Genomic DNA, 20,896 nt, shown 5'->3' on the forward strand with positions numbered 1-20,896 from the left:
AGCGGTTAGTCACAACACCGATTATAGTTGCTCCTGACTGGGAGCAACCATTTGAACTCATGTGTGGTGCTAGTGACTATGTTGTGGGAGCCGTGTTTGGACAGCGCAAAGATAAGGTAATGCACCCAATTTATTACGCAATTAGGACGTGGAGTGGTACTCAGCTGAATTACACGGTAACTAAAAAGGAAATGTTGCCTGTTGTGTTCGCCTTTGAAAATTTCAGGTCTTACTTGATCGGGTCGAAGGTGATCGTGTACACAGATCATGCATCCATTCGGTATTTAGTTGATAAAAAAAAGTCCAAACCACGCCTAATTCGTTGGGTGCTGCTTCTACAAGAGTTTGACTTGGAGATTCGTGACCGTAAGGGCACAGAGAACCAAGTCACTGATCATTTGTCATGCCTTGAAGGTGCTGAAAATGCAACTGAGTCTGAGGATATTCTGGAAACCTTTCCAGATGAGCAGTTGCTAGCCACAAGTGTAGAAGATGTGCCATGGTATGCTGATATTGCAAACTACTTGGCCTGCGGTATTGAACCATATGAACTCTCATATGTTCAAAAGAAACGATTTTATCGTGATTACCGAAACTACTACTGCGATGAACCACATTTGTTTAAAATTTGCATTGATAACATGATCCGGAGATGTGTCCCCGAGATAGAACAATGTTCTGTTTTGCAGGCTTGTCACGTGTCACCTTATGGAGGACATTTTGGAGGAGTTTGGACAGTAGCGAAGGTCGGGTTCTGCTGGCCAACAATCTTTAAGGATGCTCACCAATGGGTAAAGGGCTGCAACGAATGCCAAAGAACGGGAAACATATCCCGTCGACATGAGATGCCAATGAATCCAATTCAGCAAGTTGAGGTGTTCGATGTCTAGGGAATTGATTTCATGGGTCCCTTCGTCAGTTCTTATGACAATAATTATATATTTGTTGCGGTAGATTATATGTCCAAATGGGTGGAAGATGCAGCATTCCCCACCAATGATTCGAGAGTGGTGGTGGGTTTCTTGAAGAAGAATATATTCACCCGATTCGGGATTTCGAGAGCCATTATTAGTGACGGGGGCATGCACTTTTGCAATCGTGTCTTTGAGAAGTTGTTGGCTAAATATGACGTACACCACAAGGTGGCAACCTCGTATCACTCTCAAATGAGCAGGCAGGTAGAGGTCTCAAACCGTGAGATCTAGAGTGTGCTCACTAAAACTGTAAACGGCACAGGAACTGATTGGGCGATAAAGCTTGATAATGCACTCTGGGCCTATAGGACTGCATTCAGAACACCTATCGGTATGTCACCATACAAGTTGGTATTTGGGAAGGCCTGTCACCTGTCTATGGAGTTAGAACATCGAGCTTGTTGGGCACTAAAGCAATTGAACATGAACCCTGATGAGGCTAGAGAAAATCGACTAACAAAGTTGCATGAGTTGGAGGAATTAAGATATCACGCCTTTGAAAGCACGAGGCTCTACAAAGAAAGAATGAAGAGGCTGCATGACAAACACATTGTGGACAAAAATTTCAAACCTGGAGACAAGGTATTATTGTACAATTCAAGGTTGAGATTGTTTCCTAGTAAGCTTAAGTCCCGATGGTCTGGGCCGTTCAGGGTGACCGAAGTGTTCCCGTCTGGGGCTGTGGAGATAACCAGTGAAGATGGCACCAACACCTTTAAGGTTAATGGATAACGACTCAAACTATATGTGGGGATGGATGAAACAAAAGAGTTGTCTGTGGTACTTCTCGATGAACCACAGAGGTTGAGCGAATCTTAAATACGCTCACTTTGCGTCATGCGGCGACGTTAAATCAAGCACTGGTTGGGAGGCAACCCAACATTTATAGTGTTTTTAGTGGTGATATTAACATGTGCAGGAGTTCTAGAAAAGGGGTAGGCAAAAGCTTCCACGAAGAAAGAAAACAAAATGATGGCACTAGGAACGCCTGGACTAGCGCGCCTGCGCTACGGCAGCGCTAAGGCCGCGCTACTCAGGTTAAACACTGCCCCAAATTGGTTTCAACTAGCGCGGCCGCGCTAAGCCAGCGCTAAGCCCGTGCTAGTAGGGTTATTCACTGTCTCTAGATATATGTCACTAGCGCGCCCGTGCTACACCCGCGCTAAGGCCGCGCTAGCCCCTTCGACATCAGGTAAGTTCCGAATTTTTTTATTTAGTGATTTTCTTTTTATTTTTTTACATTAAATTATTTAACTCTAAAACCTACCCAACCGCCCCACCCCTCTTATTTCCCCCACTCTCCTTCTCCTATCACACTACTACCCCAATTAAACCCTCCCTTCTTCTTCCTCATCTATTCATCACTTCCCCTTCCTCCATACCCAGCAATATGCAGCACCACCGTTCCTCCCCCTCACGAAGACCCTCCATATTTCTTTTCATCACCCATTACACTTTCGCTCACATCCCCTCTACTGGTATGTACTCCTCCCTTTGATTTTGTTTTTAATTATCTAATTTCGTTTTTAGTTTCTTTTCCTTATTTTTGGTTTGTATAGTAGAATGTAGTCTTATTTTAGGGTGGAACACTTGTTAGTAGTTATGTAGGGATGAAACATTTCAACATACAAATTGTGGGGGTGATGTGTGTTTATTGGGTTACTATGGTGGTACTCCTTGTGTTGAAGGTATGGTTTGGGATTAAAATAACCATTGTCCACCATGTGTTTGTTAAAATTCCTCTTTGGAGGAAGTGTTGTGACCAATTCAGTGGTGAAGTCTGAGTAGCCACGGTTGGGTCACCCGATTGTATAGAACCGATGTTGGACTATTTGTAGGTACCATGCCTCCCCGCAAATGTCATGCAACAGGCACCTCCTCCAGCCACCCGACTCAAGCCAACGCCGGGGGACGGCCTCAGAATTTGGTCGATTCCAGGCCTTTCAACAGTCAAAAGTTCATGTCTGCCAAGGCCCAGGACAGGTTCAATAAAAAAGAGGCCAAAACCATTGTGCCAGAACAAGCCATGGATCCCAACGCACTAGGGATAACCTGTCCCGATATACCCTTCAAGCTGAGGCAGCGACGATTGGACATATTTTTTGAGGATCCTACTATCGCAAATGTCATGCTTGTCTAGGAATTCTATGTTAACCTGCCAGAACATGAGAACTATGTTGTTACGGTGCACAAGAGACCAGTTGATGCCTCTTTGGAAAATATCCAAATTCGGTACAGGCTTTATCCACCAGTTGAGGGGTACATGGATGGGTACTAAACATACAGTGGAAGGCATACTCCCTAGTCCACATTCACTAAGACCATATGTCAACCAGGAGCCACTCTGCAATGGTACAAATATGGGAACAAGTTCCACTCTTCGACCCTCAAGTTTGAAGCCAAATGCTGGTTATACTTCATAAATAGTTGACTCCTACCCTCCAAGAACCTGTCCGAAGTGAACATCCCTCGAGGGTGCTTAATTTGGTGTTTCATGAACAATGCTCCATTCGACGTGGCCAAAGTAATATATGATGACATGTTCCAGCGGTCAGGGTTCAACCATATGGTTTATACTACCCGTCCCTTGTCACCCGGTTGTGTCTTCAGGCAAATGTGTTAAGTAACCTTGCTATAGATGGCCGAGTTCCTTCAGTACATCCTTTCATGGCTGAGAGGGTCACCACAGGCAAGGAAGTGGTAGCAGCTGAGGAGTTAATTGGACAAGATTCTGATGATGGTAAAGAAGAGGAGGAGGAGGAACCACATCAGGTAGCCGATGATGTGGAGATTATAGGTGAGCAGCCAGTACGACCACAGGCTGAGGATGTTGCAGGCCCGTCTAGGGCCAATTGGGGACAGTGGTTAGACTGCCTAGAGGATGATGTAGCTGGAATACGAACCTCGGTGACTAACTTGGGAACTCGTGTTCATGAAATGGCAAGCCAATAGAAGAAATTAGAAAAAAGGATCATGGGTTGGCTCTGTGCCTTGGGTCGGGCGTGCAATGTAGATGCCGGCTCCATCTCCAATCAGGATTGAGCTGTCAGGGAAGTTCCCTTTCCCTTACTCTGTTTTACTTGGCCATGAGGACATGTACTCATTTTAAGTGTGGGGTGGGGGTTGGGATTTCCCTGTGTGTTGTATGTTGTATATATTCAAATTTCATTTTTCTTTTTTTTAGGTAATGTAGTAGCTCACCCTTGGTTTTTCTTTGGACCACGGTTCTTTTTCAAGGGTTTAGTTTGAACCGGGTATAGATAGCTTCTTCTTTTCTTTTGAGTTGTTAGAAATCTCTTGGGCGAGACACTTAATGAGAAAAAGCAACCTTTACACACCCTAACACCATGACTCTTCGAGTGTGACGCTTAGGATCTTTTGGTAACTCTTGTAGATTGCCTTAATTATGCATGTGTAACTAACTCGAATGCTTAATGGAGTGTGTTGAAGAACCAATTTGGATTGAATTATGTGCCAAGTGTGTGTGAGGTTATCTATATCGTATTCTATGCTTGCATTTGATACCTAGAACTTGCCCCGTGTGTGTACAAATTGAAATAGAGGCTTGTTTAGTCCGAGAAGGGATATAGGCATTTCTTTGTAAGCCAGAAGAAAGTAAAAAAAAAATTATGTATCCACCTGAATGCAATTAACCATAGTCAACCCAGTTTGAGCCTATAAGCCTATTTCTTTGATAACCATGTGATGAACCATACCCCATTGTTCGAGTAGCTTGTCTGTTTGAACCTTGTACCTCCCAAAAGCACTTAGATTGTTTGTTGTGATGTAAAAGTCAAAGTGTGGGGTGGAGGTGTGGTCTATAAGGAAATACAAGGGAATAGAGTAAAAGGTTCAAAGTAAAAAAAAAAAGAGATAAAGTTGCACTTAAGAAGACTAGGGGTGATTATGAAGCAAAGTGTGGTGAAAAGTCTGGGAACATTGGAAAATGGGTGGAATGTCAATATAAATATATTAAAAGTGCTTAGGGAGGTTAGTTACTACACCCAAATATATCCTACCCGTCCCTTAGCCTACATTATAACCAAGTAAATACCTATTGATCTTGGACTAAATGAACTCAATTAGGGGAGTATTACACTATGGGCAAGCCTATGGCATATCTATGTAGCATATGAATGTTCTTTGTGAGAGTGAGTGAATTCTTCCTATTTAAAGTTCATGTTGTCTTAAATATTATATGTTGTGGAACTACTCCCAAGTGTGTCATGTGAGAGCATGTGATTCATGAAAAAGAGGTAAGTCTTGACCTCCCTGCAAAGCATTATGAGAAAGTAAAGTATGGCATGGAAATAGAGAGTCGCCATTTGAGATACAGATGTTACACTGCGAGAGAGATGCTTGTGACTCGTTTATGGGGTCTCACTGTAGGGAAGCGATGGATGAAAAGAAACCTTGTAGGATGTAGTGGATTGCTCGAGAACTAGCAATGATTTAAGTGTGGGGTGTTGATAATAGGCTAAATTGTATAGTTTGGCTTATGTTCAGACTCTAACTTAAGGATGCTTTAATGTTTTAAGTGTGTAAATAATGCAAAATAATTGGCTCTAATGGTGACTTTTGTGTTTCACAGGAGTGCAATACCCAAATAAAGACTTATGATGGTGATCCGGGAAAAAATTGGAACTAGTGGACGAATTAAGGGAATGAAGCTCGGCATGGCAGAGGAAAACCTCACTAGCGCGGGTATTAGCGCGGCCTTAGCGCGCCCGCGCTAGCCCAGTCATCAGAAGCAGAATATAACCCCACTAGCGAGGGCATTAGCGCGCCCGTGCTAGTCCAGATGCGAGAAAAGTCATTTGAAGGGGCAAATTCGGAAGTCCAAAGCAAAAACCACACAAACTATAAATGGTTTAATGCATCCAAGAGAAGGGAAGAATCCGTTTTTAGGGTTGAGAACTGTAACGACCCGACCGGTCGTTTTGAGCTTTTGTACTTTGACGCCAATTCTCGGGCATGACTTGCCCCGTATGATGTATTATGATTGATGTAGATTGATGGTTTTGGTTTTCAGGAAAACCGGAAGGAATTTGAAAGAACAGTCTTAGATGAAAGCTTTGAATTTGAAAGGTTTGACCAAGAGTTGACTTGTTTGTATATGATCTCGGATCGGAATTTTTATGATTTGGTTAGCTCCGTTATGTGATTTATGACTTAGGAGCGCGATCGGAATGCATTTTGGAAGTCCATGGAAGGATTTGGCTCGAATTGGCAAAGTTAGTATTTTGGCAAATTCCGGTTGATAGGTGAGATTTTGATCCGAGGATCAGAATGGAATTCTGAGAGTTGCTCTAGCTTTGCAATGTCATTTGTGATGTGTGTGCAAATTTCAGGTTATTCGGACATTGTTTGGTCGGGTTTTTGATCAAAAGTGTATTTCGGAAGTTTTGGGAAACTTAGGCTTGAATTCGATGAGTTTTGGGTATTCTGATATTGTTTGAGGTGTTTTGATGATTTGAACAGGTTTTAATAATGTTATGAATTATGTTGGCAAGTTTGGTCAGGGTCCCATGAGGCTCGGATATGTTTTGGAAGAGTTTTTGGAAGATTTTGGCGTTTTGATTATAAGCATGTAATGATCCAAAGGTCCATTTTTAGTTCTAGAGATCGAAATTTGATTTTGAGACTTTCGGAATTTTGATAATGAATTATAGGACTGATCTGGAAAGTTTGGTCTAATTTCATCAAGTCGCGATTGGGTTTTTGACACGAAACATGAGTTAATTGTTTAACGAGCGAAATGGGTATTGAACTGAGCAAATGAGCTCCGAATTGAGTTTCAACTAAAGGGCTATGTTCGTATTATTATTTGTGACTCATAGGAACACGAATCATCAAATTCCGAGTTCGTATGATGGAGTTAGAGCCTTTATAGTGAAAAGAAAAGCTGCTGCAATTTTCTGGGCAATTTCTGCATTTTTCGCATGTGTGAACAGTAACCGCACCTGTGTGAATAGTATCCATGTACAGTACCATGTACAGTAAGCATGAACAGTATCGGTGTACAGTACCATGTACAGTACATATGAACAGTACCCCGTATACAGTACCGTGAACAATACCCGTGAACAGTAACCACAAAAATTTCTAGACAATGTATGATTCGGGCAGTCCGAGAGTTTTCTCATTTTTGGAGCTATGGAGCTCGGATTGAAGCGATTTTCACCATATGGATTGGGGTAAGTGTTCTATATCCAAAAGTGATTATATTTAATAATTCCATGGTTATTTTCATCAAGAATTAGTGAATCAAATTGAAGAAATTGGAGAAATTTTGTAAACTTTTCAAAAACGAAAATTCTAGATTTGGAGGCCGAATTGTTGTCGGATTTTGGTAAAATTCGTGTGGTTAAACTCGTGGAAGGATAAGGAACCCGTTGATGTAAAAATTTCTGAGTTTCGAGAAGTGGAATCGGGGCTCGGGTTTGAGCAATTTCGGGATTTTGATTTTAAATTGGATATTTTCGAGTGGGCTTCGCTCCCTTAGCATATTTTAATGATTATGTACTGATTGTGGCTAGATTTAGAGCATCCGGAGGTCGATTCAGGCAGGCAAGGCATCACGGGCTAGATTTTGGACCGGATCGAGGAAAGTAATGATTGTAAATACTGTCCTGAGGGTTTGAAACCCCGGATTATACGTCGTTGTGTTACTTTGATGTGACTTGCATGCTGGATGACGAGCGTGGGGTAGAGCACCGCTAGGGATTGTGACTTAGTCCAACCAAACGAATATTTTAATGCGTATTTGATAGTTAATTGTTTGACATTATTATATTTTTGGGTTGTATGCCATGTTTGGGGCCTTGTGCCGACTTGTTGAGACCCTTATGGGCATTTTTACTATCTTTCCTCACTCTATTTGTTTGAAAGCATATTCTCAGTCATGTTTTACCTGTTTACTGCTAAAATCTGGCTTTATCACTATATTCTTAACATTTGGAAATTGTTTTGGGCTGAGTTCCCTGTTTTACTGAGATAAACCGAGGGTCTAATTGTGAGATTGATGACTGAGATAGACTGAAAGTCTGATGGTGAGGTTAATGACTGAGAGAGACCGAGGGCCTAGTTGTGAGGATTATATATCTATGGATCGGGCTGCACGCCGCAGCAATGTATATATATATATATATGGATCGGGCTGCACGCCGCAGCGATACCTATATGGATCGGGCTGTGCGCCGCATCAATATAGCACTTGGGCTGTAGGAGCCCCTCCAGAGTCTGCACACCCCTAGTGAGCGCAGTCGACTATTTATATAGATCGGGTTGTGCGCCACAGCGATGTATGGATCGGGCTACACGCCGCAGCGGTTACTTTGATTTTAGTTATTGTGAGAGATATACGGATCGAGCTGCACGCCGCAGTGGTTACTATATGGTACCAATTGAGCGTGAATGCTGAGTGCGAGTACTGATTGGTAAGAGTTTAGTCACGAGTGACAGAGAGGCTGTCCCGAGGGGCGATAGATATATACATGCATATGAGTGGTGTTTTGCCTGAGAGACCTGTTTATGGACTTATTGATTTCACTCCTCTTAAAATGAGTTTCTATCGAATATGTTGATTTATTGACTGTTTTCACTCATCTTTATATTGAGCCTCTGTCGGAAAGTTGCACAAATATTTTAAAACAACTTTTATTTAAACTAGGGTTTATGAGATGTTTAGAAATTAATCACTGATTTGACATTGGTTATTTCCACTGAGATTTTCAAGTTATGAAGTGTTTGTGATTACTATTTTTCCCGAGGGGCAGTTTTACGAACTATGCTTTGCCCGAGGGGCCGATTATGACTTTAATCTCTATTATTATTTTAAATGGTATTGAACCCCTACTGAAACTGTTGGAAGGTATTTCAAAGATAATTTTTACTAAAAACAGGATTTTAAAAGGGAAGATTGACTCGTATTATGATTTCAAAGTCTGTTGTGTTTATTGAACCCAGCGCAAATGTGGATTCATTGTTTCCTACTGCTCAGCCTTTATTTACTCTTATTACTTACTGGGTTGGAGTACTCACATTACTCCCTGCACCTCGTGTGTAGATTTAGGTATATCAGAACCCGATAGCGGGTGTTGATAGCTCAGTCGCGGAGTCATCAGAGTTACCAAGGTGGCTGCATGACGTTCGCAGCACCGCTTCCTTCCCCTCATTGTTGTTACTGTATTTAGTACATTTTTAGACCTTTGTTGTATTCAGACCTTGATAGTTGCTCATGACTAGTGACACCCCGATGTCGGGCTGGTATTTTATTCTGCACTATTATTCCAGGATTTTATTATGAAACATTGTTTAATTTAAAGACTTAAAAATGACTCTTAATACTTAAAGGGTTAAGGTGAGTGTTGTGTCGGCTGGCCTTGTCTTCACGAGAGGCGCCATCACGACCGGGCCGGTTTGGGGTCGTGACAAAAACAAGACAAGAAAGTGCAAAAAGCAAGGAGGCAACTTGGGCAACAATTCTTATCTCCCTATTTTGTTCTTTTATCAATTACTATAAATTCTTTTGTAGTTTTTATCATTGTTATGAGTAGCTAACTCTTTTAATCTAAAGTTTTGGGTGAAACCCGTTGGGGATGAACTTGTTGTTATATTAATATAGTTTTGAGTTGGTTGTTAATCTCTATTTGTTCAACTACGTTTTGATTTTGTTTAATTAAAAGGATCCTCAACTAGCCGTTCCTATTTATTATGTATCTGCTTGAGAGAGAGTACATATTTAGGTACTTGTTTGAACAACATCACTCCCGGAGTATAGGCGAGAGTCATAACCGATGGTTTAGAAGTTGGAGTAGAGATAATGATAACTCGGGTGCGATCTAAGTGAATTGTAATGCGAATCTAGCTAGCGTAGCTTGAGAGAGTGCATCTAGTAAATTATCATAATTACTTGAGAGAGAGTTATGATAGCTGGAGAGTTCATGATTGATAGAAGAAACTAAGTCAAAGCTATAAGAAACATACAACTAAGGAAATCAACCACGGGGGAAACCATTACCTTAGACCCTTATTCCAATTGTCTACAACTGCGTGTTAGTTAATCTTCGTTTTATTGATTCTGTTAGCTGTAGTAGTGACCATAACACCACTTGTTATTCACAAAGTTTGAGAATGTTGACTAATAAGAATTTAGTACTTTAAAGGCTTCTCTTGATACGTTAATTCCCTGTGGGATTCGACTCAGGGCATAATATCCCAGATTATATTTGCAACGCGCGCTTAGTCCTTTAATAGACACAGTTGAGCGTGATCAGCATCCCTCGAGTTATTTTCTAGAAGAAAATCATAATTATGTTACGCGCACGTATACATAATCACGATAATAGACTAAATCGCGCCTAATGAAAGCTACGATGTTACTCAATTAATCAATTTTTCTAAAATTCGAGGTTAACAGGGAAGTCTAAATTTATTGATAAAGTATTATTGAGGAGTAAATTAATACCATCACTAAACAAGTAATTATTTGTCTCAAACACACAAAAAAACAAGCTTCAGGCATTTAGACAAATTCATTTCATGCCTTTCAATCACGCAGTCAAGTTGGAGACACCGGAATGGGACAGAAACTACCCATATGTGATTAATCCAAAACTTTTCCTAATCAAATATCAGATCCCATCATGATATATTTTCACACAATAAAACAGTGAATTCATTCTTAACCTAAGCTAAAGTTGGCCAACAAAATCACTACTCATATGAAATCACTACCCATAAATCTACCAAAATGCATTTCTATATCTAATTGGATTTAATAATTCATTTGAAATTATATGAAATCACACGTACAAAATTCATAACCCAGCTATACTTGGTCAATTTCTGCCAAAAAGGTTTGAACATTATGTAAAAGTCACCTGCTCTATTGTTCCCTGTTGACTTATAGAAATGACAAAAACAATAAAAGAAAAATAAATTTATAGCGAAAAAAGAATCTTCATTGGCTTTTTGATTACATAATGTCGTAGTGGGAGACTCTTTAACACCAAATAATTGGAAACCACATATTTAAGCCTATCCAATTTTATTACTACTATTTTATTTCTAAAAGAATAATGCATTGTAGTACATTAAATATTAGGAGTAATATTTGGTACCAATGATTCAAAACCAACCGTCACAGAATTTTTCAAGTCCTTTGACATTAAAAAAACGCATCCAAACGTTCCCCACCATTCACTGATTTCTTCCAAGTTACAAATAATGGGTGTTCAATTCTCATCAAAAGCCTTAGGAGGTGGCTGCTCTTTGTTGCAGTGAGCCACCAATGTATCAAAGCAGTAAACAAACATTTCAACAAAAGGAATTTGAAGGCCATAAGAAAGATAAATAACTACAATGAATACAATAGCTTAGCAAGATCCCATAATATAGAGATTCACCCTATTACATAAATAATTACTCACTCATAGTGGCTGAAAATTTAAACATGAGGAAATTCCTAACTAGATGGCCAAAGCAAAAAAAATCTTTTTTTAAAAAAAAAAAAATCAACAAACCTACGCTGAAGCTAGTGCGTTTTTTTTCAAAGAAGTCAAACTCCCCCCCCCCTTTTTTACGTATTTGTACATTATGGTCCAAATACACCAGAAGCAACAGATTTTATATATAAATATGTAGAAGTTTGATTTCATAAATACACATAACGCATGATACAATATGTATATATATATACACGCACATTACGGCCCTCACATGATGCTATGCTTTTTTTATGCAGCAAACAGTTAACATCTAACTTAAATTTTCAGATTTAAACACCTAATAGAGCAATCAGATGAAGAAGATCTAATATCCAAACATAATGAACACACATAAATCAAACATAGCTTCAGCCAAAACAGTTCAAATTTTCATTCAAACAATTGATAGGGAATTATAAGTGAGCAATCACATACCTAAATGCAAAACACAACAATCAAGGACCAAATGAACGTCTGAAAATAGGGAAAAATAAAGCTCAGCAAATCAGCAACAAAATCGACAAAAAACCAGTGGCAAACCCGCAACTTCGAGAACCGGAAATCAACTCAATCCAAACCCATTTTTTGAGAACCCAGAATCAACAAAAAATACTAAAAAAACGTTTTTGATTTTTTTTTTTGATTTCTTTCTTCTGAAGATATGAAGTAAACTCGACTCAAAAATGAACTCAAACCATGATGCCTTTTTTTGTATATTTTTTTGAAGAAAGAAGTAGACTCAAACTAAAAAAATTTAAGAACCCTAAAATTTTCTACTCACTCCTTTGGAAAATTTCCTAGATTTTTTGTCCCGATTTTTCTCAATTTTGCTCTTACCTAGCACATAAGACTTACCTCATATATATAGCCTTCAAAAACTTTCAAAAATCTGCCCAAATCCGAAAGAATCTTCAGGTTTTTTGAACAATTTTGGGACAAATGGAGGGCGTGGATTGATTCACATCAATCCACGGCTCCCATTCATCCAACAATTGTCCTTTTTGTACAGAAATCCATATGATTTAGGAGAGAATATTCACAATTTCTGACAGATCCGTTGGGAAATAGAGGTGACGTGGAAGGGAGGGGACCATTTGGGTGAACTCGGGCGAAACTCAGGTGAGTTGAAGCGGAGTCGGTCGAAGAAGATGAAGGAACAGTGAGGGTGCGTCGTTTTCAGTGTTATTTAGGGTTTGGGAATTGGGAGAAATGTTTATAAGATGGTTTATATATTAAAGGCAACGGGCAGGTAAAAAACGACGGGTCAGGTCCGATTTTTGGAACTGGAGCGGTAAAGTATTGGGCTGGGGAATTAAATTTGAGGGGAACAATTTGGGCCAAATGTGAAATCAGCCCACCTTTCGAGACATGTAATTCCTTTTTTCTTTCAATTCTTTTGAAAATTAGATGGCATTCTGTAAATGTGAAAAAATAAAAGCAGTTTTTGCATTTTTCAACCAAATGTCAACAAAGAAATTTTTCCAGAACAAAGTTCAAGAAAAGCTTCTCAGAATTTAGTTGAAACAAACTTTTTGGCAAAGAACTAAAAGTAATTTTACAGAAATACATTTTCAAGATTTTGAACCAAACGCACTTCCACGGATATTTTTAAGCTTCAATTTCAAGTTAACTAATTATAAAAATTGTAAACATTACTTAAATCTATATTAAAAGTGAAAAATCAATAAACTAAAATTAAAGACAAAAAATGTGAAAATGATCTATTTTTTATGATTTTCAAATTTTATAAAACAAGTAATTACGGATTAACTCTAAAAGTATAAAAATAAATCCTAAATGCAATGAATGATATTTTTGGTATTTTTATGATTTGAATAAAAATTAAACAAGCAAGAAAAATGTAAACAATTAATAAAAATCTACAAAATTCCTAAAAATGGCAAATAATCAATAAAAAATCTATTTTCTTAGATTTTGTAGGAGTATTTCATGTATGGCAAAAATCACGTGCTCACAGCTGCCCCTCTTTTGCTCGGAGACATGAAGGGTTTTCGGGAAAAGCTAAAATGAGCAATTACGAGGGATTTTTGCCCGTTTAAAACTCCATGAGAAGCATTTTTTGAAAGAGTCTGACCGAACCTTGCTTTAGAGGTTGCCTACATATCCTTGGCTATAAAGGAATTAGGTCAGTGTAGTTCTGAAAGTTTTAGTAGCTGGGACTACCGAAAACTGTGATTTCACTGTTGTTGCTGCTGTTTCTGCTTGCTGAGCTCCTTATTACACCAAAATGGAAAGTAAAAAGCTAAACTAGCTAAGCCTATCAACTATGAGTTACAAGATTCCTATCTATAAATCTCTTGAAGCTTGATCTTGAGTCTTGGATGGTTCTTGTTGCAGACTCCGATCTGAATCTTGATGTTCGTCAGCTGTAGGTGCTGGCTCCTTCTTCTCCAGCTTTTCGGATCAAGGCGGGGCATGCGAGGCTTGTGGCTTCAATTATATCTTGAGCAGTCTACATCTTTCTCTGCTTCAACATTTTGAGTTCACTTCTTTTTTGTTCTTTTTGTTCTTTTCTTTATTTTGGATTGAGACTCATTCTTTTGTGTTACACTCCATATTGTTTTACATGAAAATACGCCATATATAAATTAATAAGAGCCCAGAAGTGAGATGTCATATCCCGCAGTACTACATTATGACGATGTTGCACCCTGTAGTGTTGTACGTTGAATTTGTCGTAAGGTAATTGACATCAGTCCAAGGAAAAGATTATTTGGAGATTATAAGGATTATAAGTGATGATTAAATTCGTGAAGGTAGGAGGGTAAGTAATATCGAAGAAAATGAATTTTGTCGAAATTTGGCAATTTAGGATAAAATACAGATCAAGTAATAATACCCGATAATTATAAACTAGTACCATGTAAGGTGCCATATGACCACGGTAGTATAATATATAAAGTATATATGAAGTATTTTGAAAATAAATAGAATTTTAAGTAATTTGTGATAATTTTTAAATTATACGGGTAATGGATTAATTATCGAGTAAAGAAATATTACCCAATTAACTAATTAAGTGGATAAATTTGGATAAGCCTAACCCCCTCCCCAACGTGGCAGCAAACCCACCCCTAATAAATGACTCATAATATTATTTGGTAAGGTGGAAAAATTTGAGAACTCCTTGGTTCAAGTACTACAAATAATCTATATGATATATTATAATTTAATAGATATGTTTGATAACTCTTTTCACCAATTATAATCTTGGTCTTTTCTTGGAATAAAAAGGAGAACATAACGTGTTCTTCTTAGTTATCACAGTAAGTGTTTTGAGGCACTCCATCCATGGCGGCTTCAAAGTGCCATTTCACAAAAGCAAACTACCAAATATTATATGTATTTGAAGATGCTTGGAAAGCACACATTAATTACTTGAAGAAGATTAATATGCAACAACACACGATTTCCTAAATGATTGTTCATAAAATACCTACACTTGCTAACGGATGAATTCTCAAATGGAATCTCATACGAAGCCTTATAACTCTACGACAACGGGATTTTGTGATTCTAAGGAATGACGGTACAATCTTTCTCAAGAATATCATATGAATTTTTCCCTACTTCGATCCGTCGTTATATGTTTTGACGCAATTAACGTGTGTTAGAATAGTTTTCCAGAGAATCGGTTCAGGTATGTTAAGGCTATCCCTTCTTTATTTTGGCATGATCCATGCGATACAAACAAAACGTGCGAATGCACAAATTCCATGAGTGACTCTATTCATAGAAGTATTAGAGATATCTATGTTCTTGAATTTCCGTGTGTCATAATATTTTATCACCTGTTCATGGGTCTTAGAAAAATATGAAAGTTGAAAAGAGTTTACTTTATGATATTACTCAAAGGCTAAATGATCTTATGAAGCTCCAAGAGATTTTTTTAATGTATTTTTCATGTATTGCATTCATGTGCATTAACCCATGACCAGATGACATTATATACGCGTATATATGTAAATGTATGTATATGGGATATGGTTATATACGCACCACCACCTGATCAGCTGGTATATGATGATGATGTTGCTCATAGTGGCTGAAATATGATTCAAACGTCGTTATATACGCATATATATGTATGTATTCAAATGGCATTATATACGTGTATATATGTATGTATATATATGTATATGGGATATGGAAAAGGTTATGGCGTTATATACGCACTACCACCTGATCAGCTGGTATACGTTGATGATTTTGCCCACAGTGGCCGTATGATATGATGGGATGCCCTCAGAGGTTGATGATGTTACGAGACATGTACCTATGCACGATATGACATTCATACGCATATGCATGACGCTAAAAGTATTTCATGATTTACAGAGTTATTCAGACTTACAGGTTGAGTCATGTACTCTATATGTCTTCCATATCTCTTATGTATTTATTTATGTGCCTTACATACTCGGTACATTATTCGTACCGACGTCCCTTTTGCCTGGGGATGCTGCATTTCATGCCCGCAGGTCCCGATAAATAGGTCGAGAGCCCTCCAAGTAGGTTATCAGATCAACGGAAGATGTTGGTGCGCTCCATTTACTTCGGAGTTGCTTGTTTGGTTAGTATGATTTAGACGTGTATTGTTTGGTATGGTGGGACTCTGTCCCGACCTTTATGACATTTATGTATTTTTAGAGGCTTGTAGACATATGTCTTGTACTTGAAAGATTCTACGGCCTTGTTGGCCTATTTTTGAGTTTATAAATGATTATGTTGGCCTATTAGGCTCGTATGTCACGTGTATATGATGATGTAATAAGAAAGATGCATTACATTGGTACTCGATCGAGTAAGGTATCGGGTGCCCGTCGCGGCCCATCAGTTTGGGTCATCACAAAAGTGGTATCAGAGCAGCTCTATCCTAGGGAGTCTACAAGCCGTGTTTAGTAGAGTCTTGTTTATGGGTGTGTCGTGCACCACACTTATAAGCAAGAGGCTACAGGGCGTTTAGGATTGTCACTCTTTTTTCTTACTCTAGATCGTGTGGTAGAGCTCATTTATACGAGTTCAAGTCCCGAGATTCTATTTTTATTTGTAATAAGACGATGCCTACATTCATAAAGATGATCGATAAGAGATATAGCTGTGGAAGTGTTGAATTAGAGGAACTCGACTTTGTATCATGCTTATGATAAGTAAATATGAGGTCTTCAGCAGATCATGTGCGTACTGAAAGGTGTAAGCCTCTTGATAAGAAGCCTTAAGGCAAGAATGTCTATCCATCTTTATGATAAAAGACAATGAGATATTAAGAAGATAAATACAAGTTTCAACAAGCAAAAGAAGCAAGAGGAAGAAGAGTACGAGGCACCCAATTAATGAAGGCTAACGGCATTTATAATTGAGGCAGAGGAACATAAGATTTTTGAGTTATATTCAATAGTAACAGAGGTATATACAATTGGTCGCAACAATTCCAGGTATGCCCTATGGAGATTAACAAAAGTAGTATAAGAAGATATGATGGATGAATTGATTGTGTCAGTTGACATTTTCGAAGGATATTGCAAATATGCTAATAGATCTCTTTATGAGACACCAGATGGTGCACTCTGAAATAGTGCAGCCAGATATGAGTACTACAAAGACATGCACTATAAGCCTTGAAGGGATAAATATTACCTTAGTGTGGCTCGCGTCCCTAGTAAAGCGAGAACGTTAAGCAACTTGAAGAGGCATTGGATAGAGCAAAGGGAAGCTAGGAGTAAAGGAATGTCTTGTTCAAGTTTTCAGAATAAAATGATAGGCATAAATGTTAGCGGGAAATAAGAAAAGAGTTAATAAAGCATTATAAGTAAGATGTGATACATGGATGGAAACGGTAGATCAAAAGATGACAATATTACAAAATATATAGTCGAGTGAAGGAAGAAACGAGAAGTGACTGGCCGTAGGACAACAAAAGAGTATAGGTCATACAATCATGTCCTCATTTCAAGAAATAAATTTGCAACTCTAGCGTGATTACCAAGAGGAAAAGTCAGACCCCAGAGTAATAGAACCAGTATGAATTGGTGAACAAGATAAACTAAACATGAATTAGGACTGAGTGACTGATGATAGTCTCCATCATAATAATTTCATATTTTGTTCTGCCAATAATAGAATGGACTACAAAAGAAGATTCATGAGAAGTTCAGAGAATGGTCATTCAAGAAGACGCTTCCCTACAGCAAGCAAAGTGAGCAAAGTTTAGCTTACGGGACTGTATGTGCCGGTTATACTAAAATTCACCCTCGTGAGTAAGGGAATTTTTCATCTTTGGTACGGAATAATTGCCGCAAGGCGAGTAAGGATCATTGATGTTGAGAAATGACGCCAAAGATGAAGAGGTAAAACATCTATAGGTAGATCCTCATGGCTTCAGCTTTTAGTACACCCGTAAAGGGGGAAATATGGAGTAATGTGGCATTAAGTCAGAATTAAGTGATTCTAATGACTATGGAATGGTAAAGGAAGAATGCGATAAATGAAAGAGTAATGAGATGGCACTTATCCAAATCTTATAGATACGTTACGATTCAATAATATTGTGCAAGCACGACGTCAAGGAGAGGAAGTAAAGGTTCCTGCCTGAGCTGTTATTAATAAATATGGAGTCAGTGCGAGACGTAAGTTAAAACAAAGTAAATAATCCAAGAAAGATTACGAAGAATACTGATACGAGAATGGGCCAACGTAGTTAGTAATTGGACATGAAGATGTCAGTTATGGCTAAACAGGAGATTACAAACGAGTCATCAGATCGTGTAAAATAAACATAAAAGAACCCAACATGGAGAATTCAACCTCGGAGAATATCATTATAATACTTGAGATATATTCAAACAAGAGTCAGGATAGTTAAAAGTACCATATGAGTGTTACGGGGATAAAGAAAGTGTCACTAGGAAGGCAGTCAAAATATCAGTTCAGAAGCAACCATACAAGCACAAGGGCATGGAAGTAAGCAACTACGGATGATTATAGGCAAGTAAGGATATCAAAAAGGTATGTAATAAGCCCACAGCTTTACGAGAGTCAAGGGTTCTCCCTAAGTACTACAACAAAAGACTGGCTGAGGAAATAAGGAAAAAGGCTTCAATCTAAGCTCAAAGACCTAGAGAGGAAATGGTCTTGTAACAGCAAGTTTCACAACAATATTGTACATCCTCCATAAGAAAGAGGAATCTACCGTGACTATGATCGGGAAGTAAAAATCAAAAGAAATATTCGAAGATCATATGAGTTGTACGCAAACTCTGGCATGCGTGGGAACTAAGATAAGCTAAGTATGGACGCAACAAAGGGCAGAAAGACCAGGAAAAATAATAGCTTACGTTGAAAGCTAAGATGGAACGAAAGAATTATTTGATCAATATTCCAGAGTTAGTACGTTATGGATATACTCAAGATTTTGGAGCATTATCCAGGCAGCATATTTGTTGACAATCATACATCCATAGAAGACTCTGGTATAAGTTAAAAGAAAGAATTGAGCCTAGGGCATAGACAAAGGATTGAATTGTTAGAAGATTGTATCATGGATATTCCATAATGCCCATGAAAGGCTAAGGTAATAACTGATACCATGAGACACAGATTGGAAGATAGCTTAAGCCTACATAAAGGCTGATCAGAAGGAAGAAGAAACTAAAGAATTACGTCACCTAAGTAAATAAGGAAACTGATTATTGGACCTAAAAAATTATAGAAGTTGTGCTTGAGAACATGACAGAATCACTCTTAATATCAGACGTTCAAGAGAAATAACACAACAACCATAATCTATAATGGCTTTACAAGGAAGCCAGGTAGAAGAAGTACTAGCCTCATAAGAAGTCAGTACGAAGCTCACACTGGATTGTGTATGTACCAGAGGTGTGAGTATTATAATAGAGCTTCAAGTTATGAACGTGAATTACACCTAAGTGGAAGAGAGGTCAGGAAAGAGATAGAAGATACGATGCGAGATTTTAAGGTAAGTAAGGTAAAGGTGAACAACGTACGAGATACTCAAAGGCAGAAGATCGTGAATAGTCCATACTTCAGAAAGCAGGCTATTAGCACAGGGATCCAGTAACAGGGAATGATAATGGCATCGTCAGCGGCATGTCTTCCAACCTATGATTTCTAAGTACTGAGAGATCTAGTTAAGAGAATAGAGAAGAGTTGGAGACGGTATGATGTATCGCTTGACATTCCTGAATAATATAAGGAAATATATGGTGTAAGCAAGTTGAAGGAAAGTTGCGAGTATTATAAATGGATATTTATAGGTCGCAAGCTAAAGTATGGTAGAGCGACAAAGTTTTAAGAAAACATGAGTTAGAATGAGGAAAGACAAGTGAAAAGGCGACGAGAATGGATAAGTCCTCGGGTTAAGTCCATGAAAACAAGAGAGATAATGGTTTCTCTAAGTTATTGAAAGTTCAGTATAGCCTGAATAAACTCAAAGGAATCTAAGATTTATAGCATTCAGAAAAAAAAAGGAATGTTACCTCTTAATAGAATGAGGGGTAATTATTATAGACAAAAAATGACGTTTGAGCCTTCAATTAAGTAAATGATCTGACGGATAAAAGAAAGGGATATAATTAATTGGACATGATTAAAATACCCACGCAAGGTGCATCACATTGGGATATCATGAGATACGGTTATGAAAGCAGGGTATCGCCCCAAGTGGGTCAATCTAATCATTTCAGATGTTCCCCGATAAAAAGTGAATCCTAGCTGCAATATTACATAAAAGGTTAAGTTATCAGGGGTGGATTATGGATCAAAATTGAAGTGAATCAACAATGGATGGATAAAAGGTACAAAGTATGAGAGGATATTAGGTCGTCATTTTTAAAGATGAACAGTAATGTGGAGGCATTAGAGGACATATATTTATATGTATGAGATGAGCAATAAAAGTAACCTGAGATTTTGTAGCAGACCTCAGTAACGAGAAATCGAGGTAAGTGTATGTAATATGACCTATGTAGATGCAGTAAAGTCATACGAATGGATAACCAGGTCCATAAAATAAGTTATAGCAGTATTCGTAAGTTCAACAAAATACCAAGCAAAGAACATCAGGATTAGCTAAAAGCTGGAGGAAAAAGGAGAAGAGAGTCGCATAGGCACACTTACAAGGTCAGTGTCGTAGAAACTGTATAATGGAAGGTAGTAGCAGTTATGAGATTGGAAGGAATTCGAACACAAGTCATGGCGTGGGAAAGAGGCATAAAGGGGGTAATGCTCTGGCCTTTGAACTTATTCACAGAACAGTTGCCTAGATGGCAAAAGGACTACTAAAGTATTCGCAAGAACTATAGGATATGAGAATGATAAGCACATTAGTCAACATTCGAGGACGAATGTTCCAAAGGGGGGAATTATGTTACACCCCATATTTTCGTACATGAA

This window comes from Nicotiana sylvestris, chromosome 4 (genome assembly GCF_000393655.2).
Source record: "Nicotiana sylvestris chromosome 4, ASM39365v2, whole genome shotgun sequence".
NCBI lineage: Eukaryota > Viridiplantae > Streptophyta > Magnoliopsida > Solanales > Solanaceae > Nicotiana > Nicotiana sylvestris.